The 21,622-nt window shown below is 39.4% G+C and overlaps 1 protein-coding gene and 1 long non-coding RNA gene across 2 annotated transcripts in view; one reads left to right on the top strand and one right to left on the bottom strand.

The window, feature by feature from the left end:
* Positions 1 to 21,622, top strand: part of LOC128508232 (CD209 antigen-like) — a 56,819-nt gene that overhangs the window by 24,804 nt on the left and 10,393 nt on the right. The gene's annotated exons all lie outside the window — the stretch shown is intronic.
* On the bottom strand, positions 8,022 to 9,746 carry LOC128508798 (uncharacterized). The gene is made up of 3 exons (XR_008355955.1): positions 9,617 to 9,746; positions 8,743 to 8,789; positions 8,022 to 8,256 (listed from the first exon to the last, which is right to left on the bottom strand). It is a non-coding gene; the product is annotated as an uncharacterized LOC128508798 (long non-coding RNA).

Here is a 21,622-nt window from a genome sequence, read left to right as displayed (position 1 = left end):
GTCTCCAAGGTTAAGAATCTTAAACTCCCAAACCAAGCTCTTGACTCTCCGTTAGCTGTTCGGGCCCTCTACGGCACTTCTCTCTCTTCCACTACTCAGCGTACAAAGCCAGTAACCCTTTGAGTATCTGGCAACCATTCTGACAAACTCTTTCTTGTTCCTTCTTTTTATGCACGATGCCCACTTGTCCTTGGTTCACGGTTGAACTTGGCTGATCCGTCATAACCCACACATTAACTAGGCTAAGAACACAATCCGAGAATGGAGCCCCTTGTGCCTGGCATCCTGCCTGGAGTCTGCTCATTGTTCCGTAGTAACATCTCTTGTCAAGTTCCCCGACCTCTCTGACGTTCCACCTAACTACTCTGACCTCAAGCAGGCCTTCACTAAGTCACGTGCTCTCTCACTTTCCCAGACCCCACAATTGTGATATTCAGAGGGAGAAAAAAAGTGGTAAATTTTTGCTGTGTCACTGTGTATACACTCCACAATCCTATACATTTACCATAAAGCATTTTCGAGCCTGTTTACATCCAGTTATGTTGTTGTTCTTGTTGTTGTTATCAAGTATGCTAGTCATTTCCTTTAATTTATTAATTACTTCATGACTAATTATGCAGATAAAAAGCCTGGGGGGTTCTGTGTGTTACAGTTATTTGCATTTGGGGAGCTGTTTACTATACTCTGAACATGATGTCCAAAGAGATACCTAGGCAAGTAAAGAATTGCACCATTAGAGTGAAAAATCTATCTATCTATCTATCTATCTATCTATCTATCTATCTATCTACAGTATCTATCTATCTATCTATAAGATAAAAGTTAGGAAAGACATTGGGAAAAGACAATGCAACAGTTCGGAAAACTGAGGAGAAGGAAGAAGGAATTAACTGGAAAGCTCAACAACAGCCTGGTAGACCACAAAAGACATCTAAATTGGATGACCTTAGAATCCCATCAATGGTAAAGGAGAACCCCTTCTCAACATCAAGCCAAGTCAAGAACTCCCTTGAGAGGTGGGAGTCTCATTGTAAAAAACTACAGTCAACACTACAGACTTCACTACAGGGTGCAAACCACTGGTAACCCTCAGAAAAGAGAAAAAGGATTAGACTGTGAGATGGGATGGATTATCTCAGCAAAGCAGAAGTGCTCACTATCACACATTTAGACAGATTTGTGAACAATGTTTGAGAGAAATGGTAATATTGTGTATCTGGAATGAATTTTAGATCTTAAAGTCCATCTCATGAAAAATCGGAGCAGAAACAATGGTGTTGCGTTTATATTTTTGTTGAGTGTATATTAGCCGATATGTTCATGCAGTAGATCTGAAATTATTTGTAAATTTACCTTTTCAGAAACTTTTATGCAGCTTTACTGTGAGGTTGCAAGACAGAAGTGCCCCTGGTCTAAGATCAGCAATAACAACCGCCCTCATTCACACATCAGTATGAGAAAAAAATAGCTCACAGCAACGACATACTGTAGAACGCACATAGAGGATGTACACATGGGCATGCAGTCTCACACATGAGCATGCAAAAGGGGCAGGACATTTACTTTGTAACCATAATTATTTTATTGCTGTGTTGTTTTTCCTAATAGTTTTGAAAGAATGAGGAAAAATCAGTCAGTCCATACTATTATAATAAGCTATATTATATTATAGAATTGATATATTAATACAGTACATTACACAGTGGTGACTAGTGCAAAATATTTTTGGGGGGCACAAGCAAAATATAAGTTAAACTTTTAATAATTGCCTGTAAATAGCCATAAGAAGTACTGGAAAAGCACAGAGTGTAAGCTCGGCCGTGATCACCTGACTGCTGCTTTATTAGAAGATCAGGTTGATCTGGTCTGAGCTCTTTAACTTTTTTCTTTCTTTGTCCGATCGCCTTGTGAAGGGGTATTTTATTTAAGAAATTACAGAATTTCCTCTCATATTTAGCTGGCTTCCACGTCAATCGCTATTCAATACATTAACTAACCATTTGCCGACGGTTAATAAGACACGTTGAGAATGGTCCAATTCACATGAGCCCAAATATTTAAAAAACAATAATGATTCGCTAAGAACAAGAGTGTGAGGATGCTTTAAAAAAATCCAATCAGAGCTCAGCCTTAAATTACATGCTTTTCAAAAAATTACGTGCCTACATAGACATTCGGTTGTCTGGCGCCCCGCGTACACGAACAAAATTGTTTTTTTTTATTGTAAATAAATTATATTAAGAAATACAGTGGAATATTGTGACTAAATGACTTTATTTTATTATTAAAATAAATAATTATTATGTTAAATAATTACATGTTAAAGTATTATTCTTCTCTGCCTAACTTTAAGTGAGCGAAGCCACTGACATTACATATACTGTACAAGCAGTAGAAATTTTAGATGTCTATCCTGGTGTAACCAGTCCACCTTTTCCCTTGTTGAATACATCTAGTGGACGATTAGTAAACGACATAAAGTCTTTTAATGCACAATTAAAATTTCTTCGTACATCTTGTAGAATTAATCCAATTTATTTACAAGGTATACACATTACAATAATATACATTTTTGTTCGAACAAATAATTAATATTTAATTTCAGTAAGAGTCAGTAAGAGTGTTGATGTCACAGGGTGTTCCAAATGCTGAAATATTTGTTAAGGTTCCAAAGTTCCAAGTACAGGGAGCAGGGAGTAGGGAAGGCAGGATACTTTAAAGTACACTGTAGATTGGAACGCAAGGTAAGTTTGTTAATTTCATGGTAAGTGGACCGGTACGTCCTCCTAAAAGAATAGACTGGAAATATCCACTACTTCAGGTGACAACTTGACACCATATAAGTTGTTTCTACTGTGAAAGAACCTAAACATATAACATGACTTCTCCTGCCTGTGATTAATCACGGTTTATGATATTAAATTAAGAACAAAATATTGAAATTGTTATGGCAAACAGCTGTAAAGCATTTGGGGACAAATTTCTTGATAGATAATTAGAAAAGAATCACATATGTAATCACATATATTCTATGAAAAATCAGATAATTTTATGATCAAACATCGTATGAAGAAGTGGAAGGCGAGAAGTGATGACATTGGCATTTGTTTACCATTTCCAAGAGCATGTAACCATGTTCTGGGTCAATAACATTATTATTATAATTAATAATAATAATAATAATAATAATAATAATAAATATAAAAAAGAATTGTGAACTGTGAAAAGTGAATTTTCTTTCACTAACTGACCACATTATTATATTCTCTCTGGGTAAAAAGTATTAAATATTGCTGAATTTAACTTCTAGTAAGAATTAAGGGGTGCAATACTGCTTTGTATTCAAGTTTGAGTTACATGGTGATCATATATGCTGTATTAAATTTACCAAGTGAAGAGGAAAATATGGAGCTGTGTTTCTGCCATACATTCATTTTAAATGATGTTTGTGACAGAATTAAATGAGTTTATACAGGCTGATGTTATTTACTTCATATTTGTATGATAAGCTGGCTTTCATAAACACATCATAATGCTTCTGTAAACATTAGGCAACCGCTGGACGGCGACCTTGTGACGGAAACACGCACTGCACTTGCTTGCGCTGCTCTAAGGCTTTACTCCACGTGCGGACATTGGCTCTGTCCCAGGTATGAGTGTGACGTCACGCTTAAATTATTATAAATATTTATTTATATTTATAAAGTTTATTATCCTTTCATTTATGCCCTGAGCCAAAATAAATAAATAAATAAATAAATAAATAAATAAAAAGCTTCATGTTAAGTCCTGCTAAATGCCACAGCACTGCCCTCTAGTGGCAGAGACGTTTCACTTGCATTCAGTAATAATATTAAGGGTTTGATTGTATAACATTTCGGGCTTGTAGGTTAGAAACACTGAGCAGGTAGTTATTATAATAAGACAACTGATCGTACTCACTTTGTTATAAATCGTGACTCTACACTTTCAGAAAAAAAGGCATCAATTTGTCAAAAAATCAACCTGTCTTAAAATGAATCACAATACAGACTTTATTTTCTATTTGTTTATTTAGAGGCTTTATGTATTTAAGTATGTTAGATTTCAGAAGTTGTGTGAGACTTACTGACAGTGGCATGTCACAGCTACACGCCGTTCTTTCTTGCTTAACATTTTGTCTCAATATTTTGTTTTGCAATTTATGGTGGCCTGAAAAAGTAGTAACCACATTAAAGAGCAAAATGAAATAAATTAATATAACTATTTTAAATAAATAAAATGTAGAAGCCTGGTTAGCTTTAGTGACTCCTTTTATGTGAAATCTGAAGTTAGCAAAAATTAAGGCAGAGTAAACTCAATATTTTAAGTATGGTGAGACGGTTGGTCAGGAAACTCCTGAAGTCAGATGCAGACAGGACACTGTCACTCACAAACTCCTGTGAAAAAATACAGAGATAGATTCAATTAAAATTCATGATACTTAATTTAGCAAATGAACAATATTTATACTTTGTTCCTCTCGCTTCACAACTCATGAGAACAGACCGAAACCAGAACCGAACCGCAGATTAAGCACGCGCATATAACCGTCGGTATTTTAAGTGTGATTAAAAATACAAGAAATAGCTTAAACCAAAATAACGTGACTAAACATCGCTAAACAGCAGGTGACATTCATGTTCAGTATTCCGTTTCTATTTAGAAAGATGGAAATTAATTCCTGCTTACCTTTTCCACAAGCCCGCCAAACGTTTGTCTTCTCAACACTGTGTTTTCTTCTCGCGATATCTTCTCGCGATATTTCCGGCTTTGCTATTTCCGGTTTTCATAGTGACAAGATCTCTTTGGTTTATCTCAACATAATTAAATCTAATACATGTTAAGTTGTTGAATTTCATACAAATGCAACATAATTTATTCATGTTTATCTTGGAAACATGAAATTATTGTGTACAAAACACATATGACATTTTAGTACATGTAACAGGTAGCCATGTTCATTTTTTTGAGTGTGGGTGTGCAGAAGCGTGTGAGAAGAACAACGCTCGCGCTGTTGCACCAGCTGTGGTTCACCATTAAACACACGCCGCCTCCCAGTGAAATCCCCGAGTCCAGTGTCCTGTCCATCTAAAGTAAAATCTCTCATGTGGCTGTGTAGTATGGGGTGTGGCAACTTAGAGACAGCGGGGTTCAAACCCGGATACTTAAATCCAAAAATAAATTGGTCTAGAGCCTTAGCCACCTGAGCTCTACTACAACATTGTACATCTATTGTGTTCTTGTGAAAATAGTTCCTGTTTAATCTAGCTTAAGCACAAAACTTTGGTTTGATCCAAACATCCATCTATAAACTTTCTATAACAAAATTTGGCATCATTATTCAAAGCTATTACACTTTACACCTGCTGCTTTAAAGATGAATGTATACATTAGTAGCAGGTTGAATTCTGTCATATGTATTAGTTGAAATGTTCCCGGAGTAGATCTGGAATTATTTGTAGTTTTTTTTTTTTTTTTACCTGTATTATTTGTAGATAATTATTGTTTTTCATTACTGTAAGAGTGCAAGACAAAATTTCTACTAGTCTAAGATCATGTTTAACCACTGCTCTCTGAGAGAAAAGTAAAAAAAAGTTTGCACCAACAACCACATACACACCACACACCACACACACACATATAAAGCAAAGGGGGCAGGACATATATTTAATATTACCTTTTATTATGTTTTTCCTCATTAGATTGTCTTCAGGACAGAGGTGTTTGTGTGTTGTGGTTTTTCAGGAACATGCCAAGATGTGCGATTTTTTTTTCCTCTTAAATGTAAGACAATGAAAAATAAGAGGCTGCAGAGAACATTGTCCATTATGTCCATATGTGGACAAGGGGATGGGGGTTCATACAAGCTTTGGTAAATCTTGTGTCTTGCACAGATCCCTGACCTCAACCCCACTAAACCCAACTTTTACTTCATGCCTGGCTTTCTTGCCTAAACCAACATTAGGATTCCTGATGGTAGGGTAAAAATATGGCTTTATTTTTTTAAGCTCAGTAAGGCAGTGTTTAGTTTTAGAACTGCAGCAAACCAACCAACAGTGTGAATAGTGCATCTAGCAACACATGACTGATCTTCATCCTTGTTTGTATATAAATTTACATTGTGATGGCTGGTCTAAAGCTAGTGCCTCTAACCCTGTTTACTCTCCTTGCTAGGCCAGGAAAAAGCTGAAGGAATCCCCTCAGCACTATGAACAGCTCCATGGCCCATTTAGAAGGGGCAGGGTGCCTGAACCATCTTGTGGTAACCGGCATGTTGAGTAGCTGCTTTAAAACTCACACAACAAACTACTGTTGGTTCCTTGCTATTAGCTTTTGTCAACTGTGACCATCCCCCAGTTTGGGACATCTGCTACCATCTGTAGAAGCCGAGGAATTTCTCTCTGCACCTTCATCCCTGTTTCTACACCTTGACAATTTTTTTTAAACTATAAAAAGAAAAAAAGAAAAGACATATTCTCCTAATGAGTAGATTTGTTATACAGTAGTCAATAAAAGCCAAGTCCATGTAAATGAAGCAATGATAACCAGCTGTGTTGAACAAAGCAATGGTAAGCAGCTCCCAAAGCAAAAAACTGCTTTATTAAAACAGGATTTTATTATTTTTGTATAAGAATAAAGTTGTGTTTTTAAACATTATATTGCATGTTTGTCACAAAGCATGCTGGTAACTGTAGATGTATTTTCACTAAATAATATAAAGTATAAAGTTTTGTGTCCCTCTTTTTTTACACAGATCTCTCACTTTAGGGATCGGTGACTCTACCACTAGACCTCATGTATTGCCAGGACAATCAACACACCAGGCAGGCTCATGGCTTTGCTTTGTAAAATTCTTCAGTTCACTGTTACACTCAGATTTTAACAGCTTGTGATCAAGTTAATGAAGCTTTTGCATCATCTAAAGATAACTGATAAAGTATTACAGATAACAATGAACATGGCACAACCCATCATCATTAGTGCTGGCTTTACATGCAAAAAACACCTAGCAAAAAATATTTGGTTAGTTATATAAATACCAAAACTCAAGTAATATTAGCACCATTATAGTGATGGCATTATGTATAAACCTCAGTGGTGGGCAAAGTACACAAATCCTAGAAAAAAAGTAAGTATAGAAGAAAGGAGAAATATCCTAGGAATGTTGTACTCTAGCAAAAGTAGAAGTCCTTCATTTAAAACATTACTTTATTGAAGGCTTCACAAAGATGCTGTATTTTGTGCAATCAGCTGTGATTTAAATTAAAACTGCTTACAGGGGTGTGTTTTTGTTCACTTTGGGATTGTTAACAGATAAGATTTCATCAAGATTTTTTAGATAAGTTTCATCAAGCAACAATCTCAAATCCCACACAATAATGATGGAGCTGTATAAGTTTTATTAATGCAGGAGATGAGAGTACAGTACACTCTAAAAAATAAAACTGTGCTGTACTCAATTTTTTTGGTGAAACATTTTTACACTTAAAAATATTGAGTAAATATAAAAAAATATAAAAATCATGTAAAATATACTTAATGAGTTGAGTACAAGTCAGTAAAAAAATTAAGTAGACCTGAATAACTATATTTAGTACAATGATGTACAAAATTATGTAAATGTAATGAAAATCAGAAGTTAATGCAAAGTGAAAATGAGTAAAATAATTGAGTAGATATAATTAAAATGGTAGGTAGAAGATACTGAAAGTTTTACTATTATTTAACAAACAAATGTGCTACATTTACTTAATATTTTAACTGGATGAAAAAAAAAACAATACACACGTTACCATTTTAATTAAACATTTATTTGCCAAATTTGACATGAAGTCTAAACTCAACCTGGTTTACTTTGCAAATGACATGTAACAAGATCATAAACAGAGAGCTGGATTTATCTTATTAGTAAATAGTTTCAGAAACAATACTTCTGCTACAAGTATTATACAGTTAACACGTGGAAAATAGACTTTTGTATTAGAATCTAATGAGTCACATTTTACATATGAAAGATTGCACACCTTCACACTTCAGTTTCCTGCAAACTGTGGGATCCATACAAATGTGTGTGCAGACCTTCTCAGGTCTTAAAGAAGCAATGACAGTCTAAATGAAGACAGGACACTAAATATCCATGACCAACAGTACCATGCTTCACTCGGTAATGATCGAAATTCCTTTTGATGATGCGACAAATGCACAGTTTACACCGCCATCCCATAATGCTGGCACCTAAAAAAGGAACAATAGTATACAAGTAAGTACAAGTGTGACTGTTAATATAAAGTCTACCAGACTGGTAAAATAGTACTCCTGTTCAAATACATACTTTTTGGACTAATATACATCATCACACTGATCTCCGAGTGGTGTTTAAGTCAAAGCGGGACTTGTGATGAAAATTCTCTAAATATAGAAAGAAATAAAGGGGGTGTTCTGTTATTCTGCACAATCAATGGTCCCGCTTTGACTTGAACGTCCCTTGTACATGTTTTTGTCCCTTGTATAAAAATGATACCCAACTTTATTTATGCATGACTATCAACTATATCAATTTTTTACTTTGGTTAATGGAAAATCTAGTATACTCGAGTGGAAAACTTGTATAGTCTAGACTTATTATAGGTGAAATATTTCAAGCCTTGTTTTAATTTCTATCTTTTATTCAATGGTTACAGATTTAATAATTCTGTAACATTTAAAAAAGTTGACATTTACCTCCTGTTTTATCTCCATTCAACTTCTCTTCATTAGTGGTGTTGGTGCTGTGAAAGAGATATAGAAAATATATAACATGTTTTACACAAACACACAAAATCAATTAGTTTTAGTTTCTTTTACTTACATATCAGAACATACATAACATTGTAAATATAAATATTTAAATTTCATATTACTTTCTCCCAATTCTAATTCTGAGAGAAATGTTGTATTTTCACTAAATCTTTATATTTCATAGCTTTATTTACTAGTACAGTACTTAGCACATTTATTTTATAACATCTGCTGCTACGTGCTCAGTGTTTAATCATGTTAAAAATACTTATATACAGTAACGGATAAAACACTGCCAGAACCTGGACACTGCACCTCATTTCTGCTGTTTCCTGCTTTGGTCCGCGTTTCCTCCTTAAAGTGTCGGAATGACCGAGCAGACTCGCGGTTCAGTGTGTGAGGTGGACCGGTACACATGCGGTAATTATTTGAACATGCTAGTTTTATATCCTCGCCACAATGGCGGTAGGCTGCGCAAAATCACCGCATTTGGCGGGAGAAATTCAAATATTGCGGCCCAACCGCGGCCGGTTACACCGAGAAACGCGGACATACACGCGCTGCTGCTCGGTGTTAAATCTCTCCTTTTACACCAGAGTTTAAGTTTCTGTATTAAACACGCTTTAGCTGAGCAGTTTGGTGGTTGGAACAAACAAGCTAAATCACACTGAACCCCAGGACTGGCCTGTTGCTAGCTGTCGTTAGCTCTGGAGCTCGGCTGTGACAGGATTCAGAACAGTAACTCACACCCTATAAAGTTGTGTGTGCAGGCAGACAGAGTCATTATTACAGTAACTTGTGTTAGCTGTTTACTCACCAGGATTTGTATGGAATGTTCCAGGTGCTTCATGTCCATTCTCACAGCCTTCTTGTCTCTGATGTTACACCAGACTTCCCATGAGCACTTGCACAGGGCAATTTACTCAATTATTAAAGTTTTTGTTGCTAAACATAAAGAATATTGAGTTGGAATAATTTATAATTGTAGTTCTTGAAACTAATCAGTACAATTACTCCATTAACAGATATTTTGATTTAAATGTATCAAAAAATATTAAGTGCATGTTAAAAATATAATTCAGTTAGTCAAATGCTGATTTTTACTAGTGAAGTAAACTTAAATTATAGTGTAAATTTAAGACAAAATTAATAGTTGTTTTTTTTAGGCATTTATTTTGATTTGTCTAACTCAAACAATCATGTATGTGACTTTTAGAGATTTTATCAAGGTAACATAACCTTTTTATAACTGTGAAATTTACAAGGCCACAGAATCATTTTTTAGAGTGTAGTTACCCAATTGGAATGGTTATTACCGTTGCGCTCACCGCCGTGTAAAAACGTCAGCGGGCAAAATAAATCAGTTGCATTTCAAAGTCATTAGTAAAATGGCCGCCAGGTGGCGCAAAGTGACATTTTTGCTTGTTGTAGTAAATACAATAGTGACTGTTATATAGCGTATCTCTGTATCTGTTTATTTTTATTTAAGTTCTGAATTATTTCAGGCCGTCGTACTCGGATTTTATAGCGCAGGGTGCAAGCCCGGGATCATTAGCAAGGATAGTTCACCAGCATGTCATGTGGGCATTATAAGATTTGTATTGAAAACTTCTAACTAAAAAGTGGCAGCTGGCAAGGAAGTGAGAGGACAGAAGTGGTTTCTTGTGATTAATGTGTGACACAATCTAACTACAGTTCCCAGGTCATGTCCTTTGACAGATGTTAGGCCTTTAACCTCCAGATATTGTATTAAATAAAAGAAAAAAGAAACAAAAAATCACAATTATTCTCGGTATGTGTGACACACCATACTACCAGCATACAAAAGACAACACCAAAACACACTTACTAAAACATATTGAAAACGAGCAACAAGGATGACCGTCGTACTCGTATTTTATAGCGCAGGGTGCAAGCCCGGGATCATTAGCAAGGATAGTTCACCAGCATGTCATGTGGGCATTATAAGATTTGTATTGAAAACTTCTAACTAAAAAGTGGCAGCTGGCATGCTTAAAATAGACGCAGGTTATTTTTTTATAGTCTAAATAAAAAATCCTCCAGTTTAATTTCCTAGTTTAATTAGCCTAATTAGCGCTTAACCCTACACAAAGTTTTCCCGAGCGCTGAGGAATTTTGTTGTGCTAAATAATATTTATTAAGAACACAAGAAATAAGATGACACAAAACCCTACACGCTTCTTTTCTAATTACACATGATAAAATCTAAAGCCTCACTGTGTTAACATTTATTTTGCTTAAATTTTATCCTAATAAGATTTGATTTAATTTGAATTCTTAATTTGTGTACTGTAATTTTGTCATGCACACTCAATCGGCGACCGGCACTAGGACCCGGAAGTAGAGCAGTCGCAAATCAGGAAGTATAAGAGGAGTAAACAAACCACGATTCAGCGCTCAGTCATTGAGTTCAGCCCATGTCGGTTCTGGTTGTCCATCATCGGTTCGTGAGTACTCACTTTATTTGTGAGCTTATTGTGGGTCCGTGGCACACCACCGGGCGATCTGCCCTCTTCGTCCGGGAAACGCGCAGCCCCGGTGAGCCGGAGGAGAAACTCACCGGGCTCCCTCCAAATCTCCAGCACCATCAACACAACCACCTCTCGTCTTACTATTCAGGTAATCCTCCAATCCTCCAATTTGGCCACAAACGAGTCAGAAGTGCAGCGTTCATCGACTCCGGTGTCGCCGGCAACTTCATTGACTCCACTTATGCCAAAGAACTGGGGGTAAAAATTGAGGCGTTATCCCAGCCAGTGCAAATCACCTCCGTCGACGGTCGGCCTCTGTCATCCAGCCCCATCACCCACCAGACTCAGACCATCACCCTCATCATCAACCAACACCACGAACCCATCCAATTCCACCTCACCTCCATTTCCTCACCTCCCATCATTCTCGGATACCCCTGGCTGCTACAACATGACCCTCTCATCTCATGGACAAAAAATAAAATCCTTCAGTGGGGGCCGACCTGCACTGAGCTGTGCCTACGGGACCCAGCTGGGACGTGTTCCACGGAGTCCGAGGCCCCCGATGTCGACACCAACGCTATTCCTTCCACCTACCGTGACCTGGCTGCAGTCTTTTGTAAACGAAAAGCTACTCACCTTCCACCACATCGCCCTTACGACCTGGCGATAGAGCTGCAGCCAGGTTCTGTTCCCCCCCGTGGCCACCTGTACTCACTGTCGGCGGCTGAGACACAGGCGATGGAGGAGTACGTCGCCAGTGCCCTTCGCCATGGAACCATCCGGCCCTCTTCGTCACCAGCGGCCGCCGGCTTCTTCTTCGTGAAGAAGAAAGGAGGAGAACTTCGCCCATGTGTCGACTATCGGGGGTTGAATAAAATCACCATCAAAAACCGACATCCATTGCCGCTCACCAACTCAGCCCTGGACGCCCTCTCTGGTGCCACCGTGTTCACAAAGTTGGACCTCCGGAGCGCCTACAACTTGGTGCGCATCAGAGAGGGTGATGAGTGGAAAACGGCCTTCATCACTCCCACAGGACATTATGAGAGCCTGGTCATCCCCTTTGGACTATGCAATGCACCCTCGGCCTTCCAACAATTCATAAACGATGTCCTGAGAGACATGTTAGGCCGATGGGTGTTTGTATATTTAGACGACATCCTTATCTACTCTCGCACCACCGAAGAACATATCCAACATGTACGGGCAGTTCTTAAGAGATTGCTCGCTCACCAGCTGTACTGTAAGTTGGAAAAGTGTGCTTTTCACCAGCACTCCACCACGTTCCTGGGTTTTGTCATCTCGTCCCAGGGTGTGGCCATGGATCCGCAGAAACTGGAAGCTGTCCGTCATTGGCCCCTACCCAGGACGCTCAAACAGCTCCAACGGTTTCTGGGGTTTGCGAACTTCTATCGTCGCTTTATCCGGGGCTACAGTACAGTTGCAGCACCACTAACCAGTCTGACCAGGCCCTCCTCCCATCCCTTCCATCTCACTCCTGAAGCCATCTCCAAGAACTCTGTCATCGCTTCACCACGGCACCCATTCTTCTTCACCCAGATGCCAACCAACCGTTCGTTGTAGAGGTGGACGCGTCAGATGTGGGCGCTGGCGCTGTTCTCTCTCAGCGAGGTCCAGACCAGAAGCTACACCCCTGTGGCTTCTTCTCCAAGAAATTCGACCCCACTCAGCAGCGATACGGAGTAGGGGACCGCGAGCTGTTGGCCATAAAGTGGGCCTTGGAGGAATGGCGTCACTGGCTCCAGGGCGCCAGTGAGCCGTTCATGGTCTGGACGGATCATCAGAACCTCATCACCATCCGGAATCTAAAACAACTCAACCCACGACAGGCACGGTGGGCATTGTTTTTTGAACACTTCAATTTCCATCTGTCATACCGCCCGGGCTCCAAGAACACCAAGGCCGACGCCCTCTCTCGTCAACAAGAAGAGGAGATGCCCCGGGCGGACCCCGTGCCTGTCATCCCCACCTCACGGATCATTGCACCCATCCACTGGGACATAGAGACAAGGGTTCGCCAGGCTCAGGCTGCGAAGACTGGGCCGGCAGGTGCGCCGCCTGGACGACTCTTTGTTCCTCAGCGTCTGGTCCCCGAAGTTCTCCAGTGGGGCCACTCCTCGCCCGTCGCAGGACACTCAGGGACTCGGCGCACACTACAGTTTGTGAGACGGGCATTCTGGTGGCCAACCATGAGAAGGGACGTTGAAGAGTTCGTTCAGGCGTGCCCGGTGTGCGCCAGACCAAGGACTCCAACCAGCCTACTTCCGGAGAGCTCCAGCCTTTGCCCGTTCCCCGACGGCCCTGGACGCACATCGCCTTAGACTTCATCACGGGCCTGCCGGTTTCCGAAGGAAAAGACACCATCCTAACCATCATCGACCGGTTCTCCAAAGCTGTACACCTGGTGGCCCTCACCGGACTCCCATCAGCCAAAAACACTGCTGAGCTGATTTTGGAACACGTAGTCCGCCTGCATGGGTTCCCCAAGGACATCGTCTCGGACAGGGGGCCTCAGTTCACCGCCCGGTTCTGGAAGGCCTTCTGCCGTCTGATCAATTCCACCTGCAGTTTGTCCTCCGGTTACCACCCCCAGACTAACGGTCAGACGGAACGGGCCAACCAACAACTGGAGCGCTACCTGAGATGTTTTGTTTCGGATCGCCAGCGCTCCTGGGCCCGCTACCTCAAATGGGCCGAGCTATCCCACAACCTCCACGTCTCCTCAGCCACCAACCTAAGTCCATTTGAGGTATGTTATGGTTTCCAACCTCCGATGTTCGACCATCAAGAACCGGAGGTTGATGTACCATCGGCCCAACAGTTGGTCCGTAGGTGTCGGCGGTTATGGAACCAAGCCAACCTCGCCATCCAACGTGCCAATACCACCTACGTCGCCCAGCATCGCCGCCGACACCCTCCGGGACGATTGTACCACGTAGGTGACAAGGTATGGCTCTCCACAAGGAATCTGCACCTGCACACAGAATCCCGCAAACTATCTCCCAGGTTCATCGGCCCATACCGCATCACCCACCGGATAAACCCTGTCACCTACCGGCTCCAGCTGCCTGCGGCGCTCCGGATCCACCCAGTTTTTCACACCTCCCAACTAAAGCACTTCACCACCTCCCCAATGAATCCACCCACCCCCCCTGCTCCTCCTCCCCGGATTATCGACGGTGGTCCCGCTTACACTGTGCGCCGGATCCTCGACTCACGCCCTCGGGGCAGGGGCACCCAGTACCTGGTCGATTGGGAAGGCTACGGCCCTGAGGAACGATCCTGGATTCCGTCCCGGTTCATTCTCGACCCCGAATTAATCCGGGACTACCGTCGTCGGGTATCCTCCACCCCAGGACCGTCAGGAGCCGGTCCTGGACAGGGGGGTACTGTCATGCACACTCAATCGGCGACCGGCACTAGGACCCGGAAGTAGAGCAGTCGCAAATCAGGAAGTATAAGAGGAGTAAACAAACCACGATTCAGCGCTCAGTCATTGAGTTCAGCCCATGTCGGTTCTGGTTGTCCATCATCGGTTCGTGAGTACTCACTTTATTTGGGTTTTGCTTTCTGATCTTGAGTGTGTGTTTATAGGACGCGGGTTAAATTTGTGTTTTTCCCTTGCTCCCCTTTTGTGAGAGTCCTTAGACTAACAAGCGTGGTTATCCTACCTACTCGCTCTCTTCCGCGTTTGGGTTCACCATCCACGCTACATTGGGCTAATCGCTAAAGCTAAGTCATCTGGTCGCCTAGGTTAGTTCATCCTGACAAATTTTAGTTCTGTGATTATGAATTCGTTTAACTACAGCGTTTCACTTGATCTTATCTGCTACTACGTGCTAAAGGAGCGCGTCTCATTAATCCCGCAGAGAATAAACTAAGGCATGAGGCGTCAGTTGGTAGTTATATAGCGCCACTCAGTGGTAAAAGCCAGAAAACGCACAAACCCAAATGCTGCCGCCGAGCGCCACGACGGTAAAACCAACGCTCCGATTGGGTAACCACTGTATTTAGTGATCTAGGGTCTTTTTTTATTAATATTAAGATTTACAAGACTTTTCCCAGCCATCTCTAACATTAAGGTATAGAAAGCAGTGATGAGCAATCTTTTGAAACAAAGAGGGCAAACTGCTGTTTAGCTCCATTGCTCATACAGACTCTTATTGTTAATGTATATACATTGAGCACAGAGTCTAGTTAACTAAAGCAAACATAAAACATAATCTATTGTGTACCTGAGTGTTGAGTTTGTAGCTTATTCTTTAAATCAGTTTTCTCCATCTCCGTGTCGTAGCCTTTAAAATCATCTCTAGTTTTATAGATGACCATCGTCATGTCCTCTTCTTCTCCTCTATTGTCCATGCAGTTGACAGAAGGACACAGGAACATCTCCAAACTACACAAGACTAAACACTGAATTACTGCGTCTTTGTGTGTGAGAACATAACTGTACAGTCGTGGGGTTTTACTGACGTGTTGTATGTTGAGAAAATGAAAGTGCAGGAAGCACTTTCATTTAGTGCTTCCTGCACTTTCATTTTAGATAGAAAAGGAAGTGATAGAAAAGGAAGTGAGAGGACAGAAGTGGTTTCTTGTGATTAATGTGTGACACAATCTAACTACAGTTCCCAGGTCATGTCCTTTGACAGATGTTAGGCCTTTAACCTCCAGATATTGTATCAAATAAAAGAAAAAAGAAAAAAAAATCACAATTATTCTCGGTATGTGTGACACACCATACTACCAGCATACAAAAGACAACACCAAAACACACTTACTAAAACATATTGAAAACGACCAACAAGCAATCCATAACACTAAAACATAAAATATTGTGTGTGGGTGTGTGTAAGTGTGTGTGTGTGAGAGAGAGAGAGAGAGGTGACTTGAAATGAAAAAGGAACCAAGATTTTTGGAAAAGGACCAGGGAATTTTATGTGCTTCTGACATGGACAGGTTGTACTATTGTGTAATAGTCTGTATAAGAATCTGCAATTACTGTATATGGAAACCTTATAATGTTGAAGCTTGTTAAACTGGGAACCAATTCCACCACAGTTTATAATTTACTTTGCTTTATAATTATTAATCTAAACCCAACTGTAAGCCTGACTTGAAATTTATATAAATTAAACAGAGTTGAGGGAAAGGTTTCCCTTCAGGTTTTCAACTTTTTATTATGTTTCACACTCATCCTAAAATGGATACAGATCCATATTCCCCCTAATTAATCTACTGTACACACAGTACTTCACAATGAAAAAAAAAAAACAGGTTTTGGATTTTATGATTTAAAAAAAAAAATGAAGACTGAAATATCTAGGTAACGAACGTACAGTACTCAGACCCATCACTTGGTTAAAGCACCTGTGGCAACAATGACAGCCTTAAATATACATGCGACTGATGCTACAAGCTCGGCACACCTTTGTTTTTTGTAGGTTCCCTCCTTTTTTTCAGTCCCTAAATGATCTTGTTGTGGTCATGTGACCTTGAAACGCATCCAGTTGCTCTGTGTCTCTGTGCACATAAAACTGATGCAAAAACAGACCTACACACTTACAGGTGCGTTGAGTGATCAGTATACTGACTTACTTGTGACAATGTTATTACTTCATAGTACTTTCTCGATTTTGACCAAAAGACACTTTTCTCAGAAGTCCTATTTAATGTATTATGTAATATTAAAGCTACATTCAAGTGACATTTATTTTAAATGACCCCACCGTGGTGGCCTGGTGGCTTAGTGGCCATCAGGCTCAGGTTTGTTTTTGCATAAAGTTTTCCTGTTTCTCCTGTGCTTGATGGGTTTCCTTCAAGATACAGATAAGGCTAATTGGCATACACTCTGTTGCCTAGGACCACAGCAGTCTCTAGAATCACGCCTGTACAAACCCTTACTTACAGTATGCATTTATTCTATTAGCTAGTCATATGGCACTCAGATGAAGTCATTAATGTCAATGAACTGACTGGAACAAAAACAACAAGGATACAGACATGCAAAGATTTCTGGGTCATTTTACTTACATAACTTTAAATGCTGATGACCGACTTACATGACTTTTTTCCTGACTGTAGAGGGAGACCAGTTACTGTGGGAAAGCTCTGGACTGCAGTGTGTGCTTTAACCCTTATATTATGTTGAAAAAAAATCACGTTGGTTATGTTACGGGTCATTTTGACCCGCACTGTGTAAATCCACTCATAACTGTCAAAAAACTGGGTTTAAACAACAGCAACTTTATTTGCTATTGGATAAACATTTTAAAAACTGAAATACAAAACAATTTGAAATTCCAGAATAATTTTTGTAACAACTATTTTGTTTAGTTTTAGATTTTCAGGGTTCAACATTTTTCAATGCTGTCCACATGATGGACATAATGTAAATGTGTGCTTTCTGCAGATGTAATTCTTGCATTTCACACAAGATGTGCTTGTTTTACTGTCCTTCCTGGAGGGACAGACCGTGCATCTCTTCCGTTTCTGTACACCTGTATCCACTGGATCCATTGCAGATTGTATGGATGGCACGAACTTGACTTTTTCTGTTACAGCTGCAGCTGCTGGTGATCGAGCTGGGCTGGCTCGCCTTTAGTTCTTGGGAGTGACAAGTCTTTTGCCCAGTTCTTTCAGGAAAAGCCGACGTCTGTAGAATTTGCCAGCATTCCATTGATGATGGATTTCAGTACACAGGACATAGGCATTGTAAGCAGACACGTCTACAATGTTGTAGAAAATAACCAAGGGCCAACGGGCTGTCTTGCACTAGTGGTAGGATGTAAAGAAGTTGTCACAAGTAATGTTGTGACCTTGCATCCCTTCACTAATCTCCAGCACCCCACGGATCCCCTGATTCTTCGCAGATGCTCCTTTAGGTAGCATTCCAGTGTATACTTGCATATTCCATGCATAGCTAGATTTTGCATCACAATCTGCCCATATTTTCCCCTCCAAGTTACTCATGTCAAATATAATTCTCTCTATTGGTGGGGATATGAAGAGCTGAAACGTGAATTGAATATCATCAGCTCATGTAATGGCAAATCTTGTAGGACCAGGAGTCATTTTGATAACATTGGAAGATGACAGTCTGCCGTGACTTAGGTGTGGTGATGTTGACCATTTCATAATATCATCTTTGGATGTCCATGTGCCCTATGTGGATGATGATTGCTGCAGTCCTTGTTTTTCATCTGATGTAGAGACGGCAGCAGACTCCTCCTCTGAATCCTCCTCATCGTAGAAAAATTGACAGTCAGGATCATCAATAACATTGTCCTCGGGCTCTGAACAATCCTCTGTCTCTGAAATCTGTTCTTCTTCATCACTATCCCAGTTAAAAATCCCTGATAAAACTTCTTCAGCTGTAAACCTTCTGGAGCTCATTTTGGTGTGCTTCTCAAAGAGATGACATGAGAACAGTGACAAGGACAAAGGGAAGAAAGCTTGTCCCATACACACACCTGGGTCTGTGGGTCTGAATGTTTATTTAGAGGCTATTCAAAACAAAGTACATGAGAGAGACATGTTTATTTTGGATCTGATCAGGTTTTTACCCACATCAAAGTGTCCGGGTCAAAATGACCCGCAACATCATCTTTGTATACAAACTCTGCACAGACATTCCAGGACACATCAGCGTGTCCATATTTTACACACCATTTTATGACCTCAGATGAGAAAGTCACAAAATTTCATGAAGATAAAAGAAGGATAAACAGTACTTTGGTCAACATAAAAACTGAAATGGGTCAAATTGACCCTTAACATAATATGAGGGTTAAATATTTGGTATATGAAAACTGTACATATGTAGAAAGGTAATAAATTGATTAATAATAAGTATAAATTATAAATAAATAATTACATTTTGTGGTTCATGTTTGTGTAAATACTCTCTAGAAGGAGGCAGATGTTTTAGCTTAAGTGTCTACTATATTTATAGTGAACCAAAGAGCTGGTATGAGAACAAACAGGACTTTACAGAGATTGAAAAGAGAGAGAGAGAGAGAGAGAGAGAGAGAGAGAGAAAGAGCTCTGTCAGCAGATTCTGAACACAAGTTTAAAAATATAAAAATGAAAAAAATCTTACAGTTGTAAAATAAATATTACATAAATGCCCCCTTTTGCATGCACGTGTGAGACTGCAAAACCATGTGTATAATGTACATCCTGTGCGTTTTGTATGATGTAGATACTTTTTCACTCACTGTCGCACAATAGGGAACATGGGTTTATGATGATCTTAGATCAGTGGCACTTGTGTCTTTCAACCTCACAGTAAAGCTGAATAAAAACCTAAGTAACCTTATTTACTCAAGAAAATCTATAAATAAAACTCAACAGTTGTCGTTGGTCTTTCGGCTGCTCCCAGCAAGGGGTCGCCACAGTGGAATACCCAGTCCGTACTACAACTTGGCACAGGTTTTACGCCGGATGCCCTTCCTGACGCAACCCTCCCATTTTTATCCGGGTTTGGAACCAGCACTGCATCCAGTGGCTGGGGCTTGGGCACTGGCTGGGAATCGAACCCGGGCCTTCCGCATGGCAGGCGAAACACCTACCACTAAGCCACCAGCGCCCTAAAATAAAACTCAACAGTAAATATTTTTAATCATCTTAGAAGCATCTAATGAAAAGACTATTTTTATGATACATATACAAACATGATAAATTTGTGGACTGTATATATTATGGTAACAGAAAAAAAAATATTTTGTTATACTTATATAAAATGTTGTGCAACAAAATATTAAAGGTGTGCCTGTGCCCTGATTCCTGAATTTAAGAGCATGTGTGTGTCGTTTCCAGTCGAAATGCAATTGTGTCTTTAAATATAAAGAAAGAAAGAAAGAAATTAATCAATTAATCAATCAATCAATTAATCAATCAATCAATCAATCAATTAATTATGTTCTGGAGTTGCTTTGCTGCAACTTACTCCTTTTACACAGGTCTCTGGTTATTTAAAACTAAGTATTATAAATTGAATTTAAAATGAAACAATATATTACATGTGTATTACATATCCACATAGGGTGAGACTTGTGCTTCTGCCTTGCCAGAACTGAGGGGTTAGTCTCTGTGATATTGGATTGATACAGACTCTTCTCCAGCTGTTAAAGAAGGTCATTGTTTTTCTTATTTTCTAAGATGTAGAATAGAATGTGGATGTTTAAGTGGATCATTAAAGAACTGCAATAAAATGCATCATTGGGCTATTTCTAATCAGGCTGAACACATCATCATTAACAATCCAGGAAAAACACAGTAACACTACAGTCATGATAATACAATACAACAATAAATCACAATAATAAATCTTTCATTATTTTTCTGAGCCTTAAAATATGTTTAATCCCAGCTATCACTGCAATTTTAAACATGTTTATTTCCCTATATATTTAACTCAACTTCCTCTTTACCAGCACTTCTCACTGCATTGGTGATGATTAAGTTGAGGTTTAAAACCTATGTAATGCACTTTTCAGCCACTAGGTATCATTTGAGATTCATAAAAAAAGAGGTTTTACTAAACACCTCACCGAAATGTATAATATACAAGTTACAGCATTGTTGGATGTTAACAGTATGTATTAATATAACAATTTAATCCCTAAATCCACATATTACTACTAAAGTACTGTGCAAAAGTCTTAGGCACCCTGTATTTTTTTTTCTTTTTTTTTTTTAAACATGCAGCAATTATTATTCCTTATTTGTGCATGAAAAATTGCATGTGCACATGTTTATTTTACAGGAATGAATGAATGAATATCTGATTACCAAACATTATGATTCCAAACATTAGGATAAACTAAATAATATATAAACAATTTAATAAAGAAATTTTCTTTCTTTTTTAATGTAGAAACTTTTTTTAAAAAGACATCCTTGTTCTACAGCAGTTATTTGCATGTGCCTAAGACTTTTGCACATACCTATCTACTGTACACTCTGTGTGTGTTCTACATGGTTGCTGCTGTGAACTTTATTCCACATACTTATGCGTGAAGGTGAACAATGGTTACAGCTGACCTTAAACCAGTATCACTTGCCACAGCATCACAGTAAAGCTGCATAAAACCTTATTAAAAACATATATCTACAAATACTTCCAGATCTACTGCAGGGACATGTCATCTAATAGATATGAAAGAATTGAACCTGTTAAAATATATAAAATCATCTCAAAAGCAGCAGCCTAAAAACCTAAAATAGCTTTGTGTAATTATTTTATGAGAAACCAAAATATAATTAAATCATTGTAATGTATCTGTCATTATAACACAACAATGATA

Source organism: Clarias gariepinus, chromosome 20 (genome assembly GCF_024256425.1).
Source record: "Clarias gariepinus isolate MV-2021 ecotype Netherlands chromosome 20, CGAR_prim_01v2, whole genome shotgun sequence".
Lineage (NCBI taxonomy): Eukaryota > Metazoa > Chordata > Actinopteri > Siluriformes > Clariidae > Clarias > Clarias gariepinus.
This window is presented reverse-complemented; position numbering and strand designations above follow the sequence as displayed.